Here is an 18,682-nt window from a genome sequence, read left to right as displayed (position 1 = left end):
GCTCGCTACGCCCGGCTCGGGGACTCCAAGCCATCTGAGCTCATGAGCCAAATGCTCATGCTCCTTGGCTCCGAACCGGAATGCTTCCTCTTTAGGGAGCTGTTCCTCAGTCAGTTACCGGAGCAAGTACAAGCTGCCCTGGCCAGGTCCAAAGTCACAGACTGCGAAGGGCTTGCTGCCAAAGCGGACAAGATTTTCATGGTGACGCAGCAGTACTGCACTGCCATGAGGCGCCCATGCCCCACAGACGCTGCCCCGGCTCCTCAACCCACGGGACTGTGCCGCTACCACGCCCGTTTTAGCGCCAAGGAAAGATGTTGCCGCCCTCCCTGCAGCTTCTCGCTCAAAATTAATAAACAACAACAGCAACTCTGCAAAAACAGGAACAGGTCTAACGGGTGCCCCACAGCTATGATGGCAAACGGAAATTCAGGCAAGCTCCTGTTTATCACTGAGGCCCTCTCTGGTTGGTGATTCCTATGCGACTCCGGGGCGCAGTGTAGCAACCTACCTGCATCAGCTCTGGATGTACAGGCTGGGAGGCATGGCCTCTCCCTCGAGGTGGCTAATGGCAGTGCTATCTGGACATTCGGCAAACGGTGGGTCCATGTGTGCTTCGGCGGCCAGCAATTTTTTGGGGAATTTGTTACGGCCAAGGATTCACAAGCCATCCTCAGCGCGGATTTCCTGTGCGCCAGCGGCCTCCTGGTCGATGTGCGGAACCGGCAGCTGATCAACGCAGCCATGTTTCACTCTATTCCTTGCCACCATGGTAACACCATGTCACGCACCATCTCCTGTGCCTTCCCGACTCCGGACGATTTGTCTCGCCTGCTCGGTGAATTTCCGGACCTGACCAGACCTACGTTGTCCTCTACGGCCACGAAGCATGGTGCGGAACACTACATCACTACCACCGGACCCCCGGTCCACACGTGGTCCCGGAGCCTTGAACCCGGCAAGCTGGCGGTCGCGGAGGCGGAGTTCACTACAATGGAATGCCTGGGGATTATCCGCCAGTGCAATAGTCCCTGGTCTTCTCCTCTCCACAGCTTTCCAAAACCTGGTGGCGAATGGCGGCCATGCGGTGACTATCGGCAACTTAATGATGCTACCACTCCTGATCGATACCCAATCCCACACATTCAGGATTTCTCTGCCCATTTGGCTTGGAACACCGTGTTTTCCAAGGTGGATCTGGTCAGAGGCTACCACCAGGTCCCGGAACACCTGCAGGACGTGCGGAAGACCGGAGTCATCACCCCATTCTGCCTTTTTGAACTTTTGAGGATGCCTTTTGGGTTGATGAACGCTGCCCAGGCCTTCCAGCGCCTCATGGACTCCGTGCTGCAGGACATCAAGTTCCTTTTCGTCTATTTAGATGACATCCTCGTGGCCAGTTGAAATAACGAGGAACACATCGTCGCCTCAGCCAACACGGCCTGATTCTCAACCCGGCCAAGTGTCAGTTTGGTCTGCCCCACATTGATTTTCTGGGACATCGCATTACATCGGAGGGAGCGGTGCTTTTGCAAGCAAAGGTAGAGGTGGTGACATCCTTTCCATGCCCGCAGACCATCAAGGCCCTGCAGCAGCTCCTCGGGATGGTAGATTTTTACCACCGCTTCATGCCGAAGGCAGCTCTGCTCATGCAGCCCCTGTACGAGGCCCTCAAGGGCAAGTCTGGCAAGGATCCGGTAAGCTGGATGGTCGACATGGACCGGGCATTCCTTGACACAAAAAGCACCCTCGCCAACGCGACCATGCTGGTGCACCCGCTGCCAGGTGCCACCATTGCCCTCACAACCGATGCATCAGATTACATCATCGGCGCAGTGCAGGAACAGTGGATAAATGGAACGTGGCAACCGTTTGCGTTCTTCAGCCATCAACAATGGCGAAACGAGCGGAAGTACAGTACCATTCCCGGGAGTTGCTGGCTCTATTTCTGGCCATTTGCCATTTCCGGTTCTTGCTGGAAGGACGTACTTTCACTGCTTTTGTAGACCATAAGCCACTAACGTTCACTTTGGCCAAGACCGCCGAACTGTTTATCTCTGAATTCACCACTGATATTCAGCACGTGGCTGGTAAAGACAACCTGGTGCAGATTGCCTCTCCCGCACGACCATTCATGCAGTCCAGCTCGGCATCGACTGTGCCCTCATGGTTGCGGATCAAGCCTTGGATCCAGAGGTGCAAGCTTACCGAACCAGCCCCTCTAGCCTCCAAGCGGCTGACGTCAAATTCCATGCAGCAGGCACCATGCCACTTTGTGACGTCTCCGTAGAAGATCCTCGCCCCATCGTGTTGGTCGCCTGGTGCCGCAAAGTGTTCACCGCCATACACGGGTTGTCACATCCTGGCATGAAGGCCTCGCAAAGGCTGATGTCATCCAAGTTAATTTGGCGGGGCTTGCATAAGGATGTCCGCGACTGGGCCAACACCTGTGTGGTCTGTCAAAGGCCAAGGTGCAGCTTCACGTCAAATCTCCAATGGCCACCTTCACTGTTCGGGAGCGATGGTTCGATCACATGAATGTGGACCTGGTGGAGCTACTTTCACCTTTTCATGGGTATACACATATCCTTACGATGGTAGACCACACCACTAGATGGCCAGAGGCTGTTCTCTTGGCATCTACCACTTCGGCAGACATAGCCAGGGCATTCATCTCCTCTTGGGTCGCCCATTTTGCGGTACCGGCGGACATCTCTTCTGATCATGGACTGCAGTTTTCTCCGGAACACAGTGGCTCAGGGGCTCAGCATCAAGCTACATCGCACCACAGCCTACCATCCACAGGCAAACGGCCTGTGCGAACGATTTTGCTGGTCGCTCAAAGCCGCACTGAGGGCCAGCCTCCAATGTGCTGTATGGGTGGACAGGCTACCATGGGTCCTGTTCGGTCTTCGCACTGCACCCAAGGATGATCTTCACTCATTCTCGGCAGAGCTTGTCTATGGACAGCCGCTATGCGTACCTGGGGATTTCCTTCCGACTCAAACAGAGCCATGGTCCGCATCCAATCAACTCATCAGCCACCAGGAGGCAAAGAGGTGTTTTGCACCAGTACCAATGTCGCATCACGGCTTTCAGGGCTCCCACATCCCAGAAGAGCTGAAGAACACTGAATATGTGTTCATCCGCCACGGCGCTCATCGAGACCCGCTCAAGGCCCCTTACACTGGTTCTTTCCGCGTGCTAGAGCCGGGAGACAAAACTTTCTCGTGGCTATCAGTGGTACACCGGGCCACATTTCAGTTGACCCGTTGAAGCCGGTACACTTGGACCTGGACAGCCCGGTCGAGACGGCACAGCTGCCAAAACGTGGCTGACCGCCCACAGGCATCGTGCCAGATCAAGCGCAACCACCCGCCAGCCCGCCCGCCGTCCAGCAGCTTCCACTGCAAGTGTACAGAAGTCGCTATGACAGGCTTGTCAGGCCTCCTCTCCGTTTCACTTTTTCTGTTAAAGGCAATTCTGGGGGGGCGCATGTGGTGCAGCCACTAAGGGACTCTGATCAACTGTATATAATTCCCTTTAACAATATGTCAGCTACAGCCTGAGTCTGTATCTTTATATACTGTTTGCAGCCAGCCTGGTCCCTTTAAGAGCACGGGCAAACGTGATGACGTCACACCGTCCATCACGTGATCCCCACCGGCGTGGAAAACGCGATGACGTCATGACGCCAACACGGGAACGCCAAAGCAGTCCTCGTGGAGTCTCTGAACTGACTAGACCTGTATTCGTAATTCTCTTGCATTTGTTTGTTAAACTCAGTTTCTTTTACATTAAACATCGTTTGTTTGATCGCCTGAGTCGACCTCAGTCTCTTAATAGGAACTAGACGTTCCTACCCCTGCCCATTATCCATAGACCCTGTAACATATCGCTCAACCAATTTCCTAACCAAAACAATAGCTTTCCTTCAATTCCACGAGCTTCAATTTTAGCTAACTTTCTTTTAAGCGGAACTTTATTGAATGCATTTTTCCCCATGTATACTAGTTTTTAATGATTTGTGAACTGAGACCAACAAACCTCTTAGCTCTGCAACAGTTAATATCTTCCCATCATTTAGAATAAACTCCGAATTATCTCACTTGGTTCCACAGTGTATGATGTCACACTTGCGCACAATGAACAAGATTTGCCATTGTTTTGCCCACAAACTTAATCTGTCAATGACCCATTGGTTATGTCCCGCTCCGATTTGTACTACGACAGTGTCTCTTAAATTACTGAAATCTTCAAACTTGTATATGTAACATTCAATTGCTGCATCTAAGTCATTCATAAATATGGTGAGAAGTTAAGGATCCAATACAGATATCTGGGGAACCACACTTCTCATATCTGATGCCGCTCCTAAAAATGTCATTAGTGGGAAGGAGCCTATTTCTGAAGTGAAGCCAGTGGGAGGCAGACTGTCTGGATATGTGAGAGAAATGCACTGCACAGGCGGACTTACTGGACAACCAGATGAAAATTCTAGATTGTGTAATGATGCATGTCAGGCTTTGACGGTCCTTGTGTGACCTATCAAACACCAGAGCCATGATAGCTCAGTCGGTAGACTATCAGACTTTTATTATAAACATGTCCATGTTCGGGCGTTGCTTTTAAATCGCGATTCTCATCTCCACATTCGTGCAGTAACATAAAATTACAGCATTTGACAATTATCAGAGGAGTAGGCCGTTAAACCCGTGGACCCTGTCCGCATTTGAATGAGATCTGTGACCTAACTCCGTTTACATCCCTTTGCCCAATATTCCTTAATACCTTTGGTTAACAAACATATATCAAACTCCGGGTTAAAATGAGCAATTCACCTAGCATCAATTGCTGTTAACGGAAGTGAGTTACAAATTTCTACCACACAATTCATGTAGAAATCTTTCCTAACTTCAACCTTAAAGGCATTCATCTAATGTTTACAGAATGTCACCTAGAATCATGGGATGGATACAGCACGGATGTAGGCTATTCGGCCCGTCGTGCCCGTGTCGACTCTTAGAGAGTCCCACTTCCCTGCCCTTTCCCTGTAGCCCTGCAAATGTTTTACCTACAGATATTTATCCAACTCCCTTTTGAAAGACAACATTGAGTCTGCCTCCACCACCCATTCAGGCAGCGCATTCCAGAAATCATCCACTCACTGTGTAAAAAACATTTTTCTTACATCGCCTTAGGTTCTTTTGCCAATCATCATATATCTATGTCCCCTGGTTCACGAACTTTCTGCCAATGGGAACAGTTTCTCCCTATCTACTCTGTCCAGACCCCTGATGATTTTGAACACCTCTATCAATTCTCCTCTCAACCTTCTCTGCTCCAAGGAGAACAACCCCAGCTTCCCCAGTCAATCCACGTAACTGAAGTCCCTCATTCCTGGAAACATTTCGTAAATTTTTTCTGCACCGTCTCTAAGGCCTTAACATCCTTCCTAACGTGCGGTGCCCAGAATTGGGCACATTACTCCAGTTGAATCCGTACAAGTGTTTTATACAGGTTCATCATAATTTCCACACTTGTGCACTCTATATATCTATTTATGAAGCCCAGGATCCCGTAAGCATTTTTAACCACTTTCTCAACCTGCCCTGCCACCTTCAACGATTTGTTTACACATAACCCTAGGTCTCTCTGTTCGTGCGCCTCCTTTAGGTTTGTACCATTTAGTTCATATGTCCTCTCCTCAATTTTTTTCCCAAAGTATATCAGTTCACACTTTTATGCATTAAATTTCAACTGCCACGTGTCCGCCCATTTCATTAGACTGTCTTTCTGTTCCGAAGGCTATCACTCTTCTCCATACTGTTCACTATACTTGCAACTTTTGCGTCATCTGCAAATTTTGAAATTGTGCCCTGAACATCCACATCCAAGAAAAATAGTGGTCCTAGAACGACTCCTCAGGAACGTCACTGTTGCCTTCCTCCAGTCCGAAAAACAAGCGTTCACCACTACATTCTGTTTCCTTTCACTGCCACTGTCCCTTTTATTCCATAGGCTTCAACTTTGCAGGCGAGCCTATTATGTGTCATATTTGGTCGAACACCTCTTGGAAATCCAGGGACACTACGTCAACCGCATTACCCTCATAAACACTCTCAGTTACCTCATCAAAACACTCGACAAGCTGGTTAAAAATGATTTGCCTTTAACAAATCCATGCTGACTTTAAGTAATTAATGCACACCTATCCAAGTGACTGTTAATTGTGTCGCTGATTACTCTTTCTAAAAGCTTCCCCACTACCGAGGTTAAACTGACTGGCTTGTATTTGCTCAGATTATCTTTAGATCCTTTTTTGATCAATGGTGTAACCTTTGCAGTTCTCCAGTCCTCTGGCACCAACCCCATATCTATGGAGGTTTGGAATATAATGGCAATTACCTCTGTGATTTCCGCCCTCAATATCCTAGAATGCATCCCATCCATTCCTAGTGATTTATCTACTTTACTTACAGCCAGCCTTTCTAATCCCTCTTCTATATCAATTTTTATCCTATCAATGTCTACACTATCACTTCCTTCACTATGTCTATGGCAGCATCCTCATCCTTGGTGAAGACAGATACAAAGTATTCATTTAGTACCTTAGCAATACCAGCTGATTCCATGCATAGGTCGCCTTTTTGGTCCCTAGTCGGCCCCACCCCTCCTCTAACTAACGTTTTACTATGTCTATGCCTATAGAAGGCTTTCGGATTGCCCTTTATTTTGGCTGCCATTCCATTCTCATATCCTTTCTTTGTCCTTCTTATTTCCCATTGCACTTCTCTTACCTTTCTATATATAGGCTGATTTTTACATGGCTTTGCAACCTGATTTGTGTCATATGCGTTCCTTTTCTGCTTCACCATATTCTCTATCTCTTTCGTCATCTAGGAAGCCCTGTCTTTATGGGCTCTGCCTTGTCGAAGCCTCGCCAACCATACGAAATAGTTTATCTTTATCTACCCTATCAGTTCCCCATAATATCTTAAAAAATTATATCAAATCACACATTAACTATCTAAAATCCAGGGAATGGAACCATAGTTTGTGGAATCTCTCCTCGTAATTTGACCCTTGGAGTCGATGTATCAGCCTGGTAAATCTACGCTTCACATCATTCCGGATATGTGATGCCCAGAGCTGAACACAGTCTAAATAGTGCTTTGTATAGCTGTAGCATAACTTCTACCCCTCATATTATAGTCCTCTAAATGCAAATACCAGCATTCCATGGGTATTGTTTTTATTATTTTCTGTACCTCTCTATGACAATTTAATGATATATGTACAAAGATCCTTAATTCTCTTTGGACTTCCACTTTTTCAGCTTCCCAACTCTTAGAAAGTTTTCTATCATTTTAGGTCCTAACTGGAAACCTCACACTTGTCTATTTTAAATTCATTTGCCACAGTTTTCGACGTTCACTTAATCTATTAATTTATCTTTGTAATTTTATATTTCCATCTACAAAGCTTGCAATGCTGCCTATTTCTCTGTCATCGTCAAAGTTGGATATGTGGCTCACAATTCCATCCTCTAAATCGTTAAAAACTACGATGAATATTTCGGGCTCAATACAAATCCCTCAGGGACAACACTAGTCACATCCTGGCAATTATGGTACCTGCCCATTTTCCATGCGCTTTGTAACCTATCGCTCAACCAATTTCCTAACCAAGACAATAATTTGCTTTCAATTCCATGAGCTTTAACCTTTGCGAACAGACTCTTATGCGGGACTTTAATAAATGTCTTTTTAAAATGTATGCTAGTTTTTAATGATTTGTGAACTGGGGCTCACAAACCTCTTTGTTCCTCAACAGTTAATAGCTTCCCATCATTTCGAAAGTGATCAGAATATTCTTATTGTTTCCAAAGGGGGTGATGTCACACTTGCGAACAATGAACACGATTTGACATAATTTTACCACAAAATTAATGTGCCTCTGTGCCAAAGAATCATAGAAAGTTACAGCATGGAACGTTGTCATTTCGGCCCATCTTGTTTGCGCAGGCCAATAAAGAGCTATCCAGCCTAATCCCACTTCCCAGCTCTTGGTCCGTAGCCCTGCAGGATAGAGCATCCCAACTGCACATCCAAGTACTTTTCAAATGTGGTTAGGGTTCCTGCCTCTATCATCCTTTCAGGCAGTTGATTTTCAGAACCCACAACCTTCTGGGTGAAGAAATTTCCCCTCAATCCCTTCTAAACCTTCCACCAATTACTTTAAATCTGTGCCACCTGGTTTTTGACCGCTCTGCTAAGGGATATAGCTGCGTTTTGTCCATTTTATCTATGCGCCCCATAATGTTATACACCTCAAAAAGGTCTCCACTCAACCTCCTCTGTTCCCAGGAAAAGAGAGCCAGCCTATCCAGTCTTTCCTCATAGCGAAGATTTGCTACTCCCAGCAAAATCCTTGTAAATCTCCTCTGTAGCCTCTCTAGCGCAATCACATCTTCCCTCTAATGTGGTGAACTGAACTGCACGCAGTACTCCAGCTGAGGACGAACTAATGTTTTATATAGTTGAAGCATAACCCCCCTGCTCTTGTATACTGTGCCACGGCTAAAAAAGGCAAGCATTCCGTATGCCTTCTTAACCACTTTATCTCCCTGGCCTGCTGCCTTCAGGGATCAGTGGACATGCATTCCAATTCCTTTTGTTCCTCTGCACTACACCGTGTCCTGTCATTTGATGTATATTACCTATCCATGTTAGCCCTCCCCAACTGCATTACCTCACGCTTCTCCGGATTGAATTACCTTTGCCACTGCTCTGACTACTTGACCAATTTATTGATATCTTCCCTATCCTTTCCTTATTTATACTCTTACTCTTAAGATATTTACAAAACACCTTTGGGTTTTCCTTGATTTTATTTTCCAAGAATTTCCCATGCCCTCTCTTTGCTTTACTGAAATCCTTTTAATTGCACCCCAGCACTTTCTGTACCCCTCCAACATTTCTGGAGTATTTAGCCCTTGGTATCGGTCACATGACTCCCTGTTTTCCTTCATCCGACCCTGTATGTCCCGAGACATCCAGGGGTCTCTAAATTTGTTAGCCCCACCTTTTTTCTTTAAGGGCACATATTTGGTCTGAACCCTCCGGATTTCCTGCATGAATGCCTCCCACTGCTCTGACACTGATTTACCTTCAAATAGCTGTTTCTAGTAAACTATGGCTAAACCCCCTCTGACCTTAGCAAATTTTGCTTTTTCCCAATTTAGAATTTTTACTCCAGGTCTTTTCTTGTCCTTTTCCATAACTACCCTACATCTATCAGAATTCTGGTCACCAGCACTAAAATGCTCCCCCACTGATACGCCTTCTACGTGCCCAGCTTCATTTCCCAAAACTAAGTCCAGAACCGCCCCTGCCTTTTTGAGCTTGCTACATACTGGCTAAAAAAGTTCACCTGGATGAACTTTAGGAATTCCACACCCTCTGTACCCTTCACACTAATTTCATCCCAGTTAATATTGGGGTAGCTGAAATCCCCTTCTATTAAATCCCTAAAGCTTTTTCACTTCTCAGACATGTGACCACATATTTGCTCTTCTGTCTCACTCTCACTGTTTGGGGCTCTGTAGCACAGCCCAGCTGTGTGATCGCCCCTTTCTTGTTTTTCAATTCGACCCATATGGCCTCGTTTGATGATCCCTCCAACATATCATCCCTCCTCACAGCTGTAATAGTTTCTTTACTATCATGTTTGAAAAGCCTGTAACCAGGAATGTTGAGCGGCCATACATGCCCCTCTTTCAGCTACATCTCTGTAATAGCTATAATATCATAGTCCCAAGTATATACCTGCGCCCTCAGCTCATCTGCCTTGTTCGCTATACTCCTTGCGTTGAAGTAAATATCATTTTGGACAGGCAAACCTCCTTGTTGACTAATTTCTAGCCCTTGATTCCTCTGTCCTTCCAATTTACTGTCTAGGTTTTTGCTTTCCAATTCCTGTTTTTCTTCCCTCCCTATTGAATCTATACCAAGGTTCCCATCCACCTGATAAGCTAGTTTAAACCATCCACAGCAACACTAGCAAACCCTCCCGCGAGATTATTTGTCCCATTCCCGTTAAGGTGCAACCCATCTGGCTTGCATATATCCCACATCCCCCAGAAACGGTTCGAATTCCTTAGGAACCTAAAGCCCTCCGTCCTACACCATCTCTCCAGCCACGCATTCATCTGCTCTATCTTCCTATTTCTGTACTCACTAGCACGAAGCACTGGTAGTCATCCGGAGATTACTATCTTGGAGGTCTTGCTTTTTAACCTCTTATCTAGCCCCCTAATTTCTGCATGCAGGACCTCAACCCTCTTCCTTCCTATGCTGTTGGTACCAATATGGACCTCGACTTCTGGCTGTTCACCCTCCCCACTCAGACTGCACTACAGCCGGGAAGTGACATCCTTGACCCTGGAACTAGGGAGGCAACATACCATCCTGGAGTCACGTCTGCGGCCACAGAAACGCCTGTCTACTCTGCTAAATATTGAATCCCCTATCACTATTGCTCTCGCTCTCCTCTTTCACCCCTGCCTGTGCAGCTGAGCCTTCCACGGTGCTGTGGACTTGGCTCTGGCTGCACTCCCCAGAGGAACCATTGCCATCACCAGTACTTAGCACCGAATACTGGTTGGTGGGCAACATGGGCTCTGGGGACTCCTGCACTAACAGCCTGGTCCTCCTCTTCTGTCCAGCGGTCACACATTCCCTCTCTGCCTGCACACTCTTAAGCTGCGGGGTGACCACCTCCAGAAACGTGCTATCCACGTAGCTCTCAGACTCGTGGTTGCAAAGCAGTGACTGCAGCCGCAGCTCAAGTACCGTAACCCGGTGCTTGAGCTGCTGTACTGGCGACATTTCCTGCACATGTGGTCGTCCAGACCACGGGAGGTGCCCAGGTCTTCCCACATGGTACAGCAGGTGCATTCCCTGGGTGTGAGATGCCCTGCCTTCACTCTAATTAACAAGTTAGTTATTAACATAGCTGGAATAAAGTTACAACTTTAAGAAAGTCAAGTAAAAACACTTACCAGATACTCACCAATCAGCTCCCTCTTTTTGAACATTTAGTTTTCAATACCGGCTATTTATTTAAACCAAAGCCCAAGATAAAGAGAGAAATGCTGACCAACCAATCACGTCCCTACTTTTCTGTGACGTCACTGCTTGTTTTTGTTGTCAGGTCCACTGTTCCCACTCTCGGGTCTCGCTCTGCCGCGCACTTAATATCCTTAGGCTCCGCTCTCACTTTTGCTCAGGTCCACTGCTCCCGATTTCGGTCCTTGCTCTGTCATGCTCTTTACATCCTCAGGCTCTGCTGTTGCTCCCTCTCAGGTCCGCTGCCTCCGCTCTCGGCCCCCGCTGTGCTGCGCTCTTTGTATCCTCAGGCTCCACTGTGGCTCCCTCTCAGGTCCGCAGCCTCTGCTCTCGGGTCTCGCTCTGCTGCGCTCTTTGTATTCTCAGGCTCTGCTCTCACTCCCTCTCAGGCCCGCTGCCTCCACCCTCGGGCTTCGCTCTGCCATGCTCCTTGAATCCTCAGGCTCCGCTCTTGCTCCCTATCAGATCAAGTGCCTCTGCTCTCAGGCCTCACTGTGCCGCGCTCTTTGTATCCTCAGGCTCCGCTCTCAGTCCCTCTCAGTTCCGCTGCCTCTGCTCTTGGGCCTCGCTCTGCCACACACTTATTCTCCTCAGGCTCCGCTCTTGCTCCCTCTCAGGTCCACTGCCTCGAATGTCGGGCCTCGCTGTGCCATGCTCTTTATATTCTCAGGCTCCGCTCTCGCTCTTGCTCAGGTCTGCTGCCTCCGCTCTGGGGTCTGCCACTGCCATGCTCTTTATATCCTCAGGCTCCACTCTCCCTGCCTCTCATGTCTGCTGCCTCCCCTCTCGGGTCTCAGTCTGCCGCGCTCTTTATATCCTCAAGTGTCGCTCTCACTGCCTCTCAGGTACACTGCCTCAGTGCACTCCTACAGTGCCTCCAAACTTATTGTCATCTTCAAACTTGGATCTACAGCACCCTATTGCTCCAGTCAAGTCATTGATAAGTATGGTGAAAAGTTTAGTATCCAATATAAATATGTGGGGGACAGCACTGCTCACGTCTGTCGCCGCTATTAAAGAGCGTGTCTTATGTGGGAGGGAAACTAAAGCTTAAGTGATGCCTGTGGGAGGCAAGCAGTCTAAGTTTTGGGGAGAAATGTGGTGTACAGGTGGGATGTGAGGTTATCCAATTCGATAGGAAAAATAAAAGCAGAATATTTTTAACTGGTGAGAGATTGAGAAATATTGTCATTCACCGGGACCTGGTTGTCCTTGTACAAGAATCACAGAAAATTAACCTGCAGTTACATAAATTAATTAAGAAATCAAATGATATTTCAGCCTTTATGACAGTAAGATTGGAGTATAAGATTAGAGAATTCTAGACAATTATATAGAACCTTGGTGAGACCAAACCTGGAGTACTTTGCACAGTTTTGTTCTCCTTTTCTAAGGAAGGATATACTTGTCAGAGGTATTGCAATGAAGGTTCACTCGACTGATTCCTGTGATGGGGTGTTATCCTATGAGGAGATATTGAGTAGACCAGGCCTATATTCACTAGAGTTTCGAAGAATCAGAGGTGATCTCACTGAAACATATATAATTCTTAAGGGACTCGAAGGCGTAGATGTTGGGAGGATGTTTCCCTTGGCTTTGGAATCTAAAATAAGGCATTACAGTGGTCGGCCATTTAGGGTTGAAGCAGGAGACATTTCTTCACTCTAGATATCGTGAATCTTTGCAATATTCCACCCAGATGGCTGTGGATATTCAATCATTGAGAATATTCAAGACAGCGATCAGTAGATTTTTGCATACTGTTGAATCAAGTGATATGATGACAGGGCGGGAAGCTGGAGTTGAAGTACTTCAGCATTTATTGAATGGTGGGTCAGGTTTGAAGGGCCGAATGCCCTGCCACTGAAACTATTACATATGTTCTTATGTTCTTACTTGTGTCCGCCAGTATGTATAACAACAATGCTTCAAAACTGCTCAGTACTTGTGTCCCCCAGTATGTATAACACTGGTGCTGCAAAACTGCTCAGTACGTGTATCCCCCAGTACGTATAACACTGGTGCTGCAAAATTGCTCAGTACTTGTATCCCCCGGTACCTATAACTCTGGTGCTACAAAACTGCTCAGTACTTGTGTCCCCCAGTATGTATAACACCATTGCTGTAAAACTGCTCAGTAATCGTGTCCCAGCAGTACATATCACACATATACTGTGCCAGCTGTGGCTCATTCATTGTCAGCTTTGGCCAGTTGGTAACAACCTCGAGTCTGAGTTAGAAGGTTTGGGTTCCATTCCCACTCCATGGGACATGGACACAAAATATCCAGGCTGACACTCCAGTGCAGTATTGAGGGAATACTTCATTTTCCGAGGAGCCGTCTTTCAGATGACATGTTAAATCACGGCCCGTCTGCCCTCTGATATCCACGTAAAATATCCTATGGCACTATATCGAAGAAGAGCAGGGGATTTTCCCCGGTGTCCTAGCCATTATTTATGCCTCAATCAACATTACTATAGAAAAAACAGAAACTCTGCTCATTTTCACATTGCTTTTTGTTGGAGCTTGCTCTACGGCAGTTGGCTGCCACGTTTCCTACATTACAACACTGACTACACGTCATAAAGTACCTCTCTTAAGTGCTTTGGAACGTCCAGTGGTTGTCAAAGGCGTTAAATAAATGCAAGTCTTTCTTTCTTTCATTGCTGCAAAACTGCTCAGCACTCGTCTAGGTGTTGCACCAGTGCTGCAAAGGTTGGGTCATCGCCCGTAATGCAGTAGTCATGTCACCATCAGTGAAGCAAGAGTGGGGCCTCGAAAAGGAATATTGGCCTAGAAATTCAGTCTGGACACTTTTGGGGTGCTAAAGTCGGGCGTTCGCTAAAGTTAGCGCCCGCCGGAAAGTGTAGGCCACATCGCCGAAATTCAGTAGAGTTGGCCAAGAGTTTGGCCGAGCGCTGAAACTGGCGTTGCAATGCTCTCTTCAGGCGCTAAGCCGGCGATGCGGCCTGATAACGACGAGGCCGGGCGCAGCGCAGGTGCGGTCATGTTTTGATTGACAGCAGAAATCCTGACGCCGGCCAGCTCTTAAGGGGGAAGGGTCGACTTTGACTGCTGCCACGCCCTGCATACTGGAGCCCTGCAGCTAGGCCTCAACACTGCTGGTGGGCCAAAATAGCGCCTGGAGCCATGGAGAGGGCCCGTGAACGAGCGCAGCGCTTCTCAGAGCATGCTCTGAGGGTGCTGATTAATGGTGTCGAAAACAAAAGAGAGATCTTGTGCCCGGACAGTGGCAAGAAGGCTCCCAGGAACCAGTACAGGAAAGCCTGGAGGAAAATCGCCCGCAGGGTGTCATCCACCTGCGATGTCCCCAGGAGTGCGGACCAATGCCGCAAGAAGTACAACGACCTCACTCGGATGGTGAAGGTGAGTACCCTTTCCAGTGTCCTCCTCATCCTTGCATGTGCACCTCACATTATGGGCAAAGGGACCTCAAAGGACTAATGGGCAGCCCTCCTCCCGCAGCAATGGAACTGGCATGATCATCAATAGCACTTTTTGCACTTAACACACTGGCCAAGCTATTCGCCCATGGGAGGCAGTGCACAGGGCAACAGGGCACCACACTGGCCAAGCTATTCGAACATGGGAGGCAGTGCACACAGCAACAGGGCACCACACTGGCAAAGCTATTCGACCATGAGAGGCACTGCACACAGCAACAGGGTACCAAACTGTACTTAGATGCCGTCCTTTCTCTTGCAGGCCAAGCTGGTGCGGAATTTGAGGAGCCAGTCTGTCGCCGGTGGAGGCAGTCCCGAGTACCAGACGCTCAGTGAGCTGGAGGAGAGCGTGGCTCGACTCATGCGTGCCCGGGTGACTGGCCCTGTTGCGATCGGAGATGCGGACCCTGTACTGGGACCCACTGGTAAGGACATGACCGGTTGGACCTCTGTCATTGCCCTTGTGCTTCAGATCTACATCCTTTCGCACTGACCGACAAATGTGCATAATGCCACCACTCAGGCCTCCCTCGCTGATGCCCTGTCCTCACTCTAAAGCTACTCTTGTGCCTTCCTGCTTTCACCTGGTGAGGAGGAGGTGGTCCCTGAAGCTCAGAGTGCCAGGCCCTTGGAGGAGGAGGACGACGAGGACCAGGAGGAAGGCGGCACATCGGGGGAACCCTCATCCGCACCAGGGGCTGGCAATGGAGGGGAGACATCTGGCCTGCAGGAGAGCCAGGGGGAGGTGTTGCAGGGGAGGGCAGATCCTGGGCCCAGTGGGCTCGAGGCACGCGGGAAGGGTCGGCCAGCTCGGCGGCCTTCTCCCCAGAGGGAGAGTCCACCTTCCAGTCCAGAGACGGTCCTCGCCCAGGAGGTGCGCCTCCTCGATGAGATGTCGGCGGCGTCTGAGCGGCGCCACCAGGAGTTCATGGGGGTTGTGCAACAGATGCCTCAGGCCATTGAGTCCCTGGCTCATAGTGTGGTCGCTTTCGGGGAATCACAGGCCAGGGGGGTCGAACAACTCGCGGCAGCGCACGACAGGGGTGTCCAGCAACTCGCAGCAGCACAGGACGCGACACGCGAGATGAGTGGTGCCGTCCATACACTGGCAGAGCTGATGCGGGCACATACCAGGGCAGTTCGGGCACTCACCTCTGCCACACTCGCTGTGGCGCGGGAGCATTGCCAGGGCACCCGCCGCCCTGCTGCAGCACAGCGGTCTGGCCTCCACCAGATTGCTGCGCAGGCTGCACTGCCAGCCCGGCCGAGTGCCAGTGTCTCTGGCGAGCAGCGCGCGACTGCCATCAGCCCGCTTGCCCCCATTGGTGCAGCCGACACTGCCACTCCCCCAGCCAAGGTGCGACGAGCTGCTGCTGAGACTGATGCTGGCCAGCCACAGCTGCAGCTGTCAGCAGCTGGCCCCTCCCGGGCCGGGCCTCATCAAGGCCGACCCCCAAGGGCATCTGCCGACACGCATTGTGGCCCTCATGATCCTTCCCCCAGCCTTGCCACACCCGCAGGGCCCAGGTTGAGGCGGAGCAGCAGATCGGGCAGGGGCCAGAGAAGCCTGACTAAGGACTCGCCCTCTCGGCACACCCATTAGAGTGTGGTGATAGTGGTTTTCTTTATATTGGGGGGCTTGTGTTCTGGGGGGGCATTATTTTGGTAAGGCCGAGGATCAAGGCATTTTTTGTTTTTATGGGGGTGTTTGTGTTGTGGAGGGGGGGGCTTATTTTTGTAAGGCCGATGATGAAGGCCATTTGGATGGGCAGGTTTTGTTAGTCCTACCCAGGTTTTGGGAGTGACAGATGTTTTTGACTGTTCTTTGGGGGTCTTGTCTGTTTTTCTGTTTCATGTGGGAAGGGCCCTGAGTTTGTGAAATAAAGCTTTTTATTTATTCAGCATGTCCACATCTCAGGTTTCAAGTGGTTGTTGCGTTAACCGGCTGAGGGCTTGCGGTGCGGCTGCCTTCAGGTGCGTTCATTGCCACAGCCCATTCCCTGACAGGGGGCCTCGAAGTCTCGATCAATAAGCCCCCGGCGGACGGCCCTTGGACCTTGTGGCTCCCTCCTGGGCTGGTACTCCTCCTCCTCCTCCTCCTCCTCATGGTCCTCCTGCTCGTCCTCCTGAGGTGGTGGTGCAATGTCAGGTGGCAGTGCCTGAGTCCTGCGGGTAGCCAGGTTGTGCAGCATGCAGCACACGACGACGAACTGGGAGACTCTATCTGGCGAATACTGTAGAGATCCGCTGGAACGATCCAGGCAGCGGAACCGTTGCTTGAGGATGCCTATCGTTTGCTCTATGATGTTCCTTGTTGCTTGATGGCTTTCGTTGTATGCCTCTTCTGCTGGGGTCCTGGGCGTGCGGAGCGGGGTCATGAGCCATGTACACAAAGGGTAGCCCTTGTCCCCGATAAGCCATCCCCTTGGTGGAGGCTGTGCCTCGAACATGTCAGCCACAGTAGTCTGGCGCAGGATAAATGCATCGTGGCTGCTTCCTGGGAAGCGGGCATTGACAGCTAGGATGCGCTGCCTGTGGTCACACACCAGCTGTACATTTAGTGAATGGTAGCCCTTCCGGTTGCGGTAATCCTCGGCATTGTGGATAGGTGCCCGCATAGCCACATGCGTGCAGTCAATAGCGCCCTGCACCATGGGGAAGCGCGCGATCCTGGCAAATCCGACTGCACGCTGCTCCTGCCTCTGTCGGGTCATGGGGAAGGAGATGAATTGGTGTCTCCTCGCGAAAAGTGCATCGGTGACCTGCCGGATGCAGCGATGCACGGCGAACTGGGAGATGTTCGCTATGTCCCCAGCAGCGGCTTGGAAGGAGCCGCTTGAATAAAAGTTCAGAGCTACCATGACCTTCACTTCCACCGAGAGAGACGTCCTGCACATCAGCTGTGGACGCAGATCTCTGTGAAGCAGCTGGCAGATCTCTGCAACCACCTCCCTTCTGAAGCGCAGCCTCTTAACAAAATGCGCCGCAGTCATGGTGAGATAGGACACCTGCTGCCGGTATTGCCTGAGTGGGTAAGGCCTACGTTGCCGACGCCTGATGGCCCCTCTGCGTCTAGGCATGGCTGGCCCTCTCTCACAGCGTCTGTGAGCCCTTCGCACATAATGCTGCAACTGAGGGTTAGACCCCCATACAGCCCCCATAATAAAGTTGAAAGCAGTGAAATCAAATGTCAAAGCACTGGCCAGAAGCCAAAAACACCTCTCCTATGTTGTCCCAAATCAGTAAGCTCTGTCCCTTGGTCTCTGTCCAGAAATCCAAAGCAGTAAAGTCATTGCAGCAAAATGGCTGGGCTTTATAGGTCAGTGTAAGTGCCCTTTAATTAGCGCTCCCCGAGGCCCACAGGGCCTCTGTTGCGTTCCACTTCACAGTTCGTAGCAGTGCCACGCCCACATTGGACGGGCACCACTGAATTTCCGGTTTGGGGCGCACAAGCAGCGTTGCACGACGAGATGACGTCATAAGCTGCGCGCGCAGCTGAGTGGGGGCAAATACTTTGCGCAGTCGCTAAATGTCAACTGAATTTGGGCATTGGCGCAGATCGGTCTGCGCCCTTGCGCTAAGTGCCTAGCGTTGGAAATATACCCCTCTTATGGCATTACCGGCTGGCGCAACCAACTGAATTATCTAGGCCATTATCCCGAATAGCAGCGGAAGAGCATTGTCCAATCTGGTTTAACTGTAGACACACTATTACCAGAGCAGCACGATCACATCTAGTGTATATGGAGGGCTACCACTTGTACCATAGAAGCAGGATCACCACTGGTGTAAGATTATAAAATCACTAGTACCGGACCACTGCATTCACCACTCATTTAAGTGCAAGGCCACCACTAGTGCTGGAGGAGGACGGTTAACTCTCCTGTTAATGTAGATTGCCACTCGCACCGTAGGAGCACTTTCTCCACTAGTGTAAGTGCAGTGGTCCCACTGTACAGGAGTAGCACGGTGTACTCGAATTTCCCTGTAGAGTTTCACTAGTACAGGAACAGCATGCTCACCTCTACTCTAAGTGAAGTTGTACTACAAATAGAGGAGGAACACCGTTAATTTTAAAGCTGC

The sequence above is a fragment of the Somniosus microcephalus genome, unplaced genomic scaffold, assembly GCF_052327205.1.
Source record: "Somniosus microcephalus isolate GS21.2 unplaced genomic scaffold, FLI_Smic_1.0 unresolved_chr2, whole genome shotgun sequence".
NCBI classification, from domain to species: Eukaryota; Metazoa; Chordata; class Chondrichthyes; order Squaliformes; family Somniosidae; genus Somniosus; species Somniosus microcephalus.
This window is presented reverse-complemented; position numbering follows the sequence as displayed.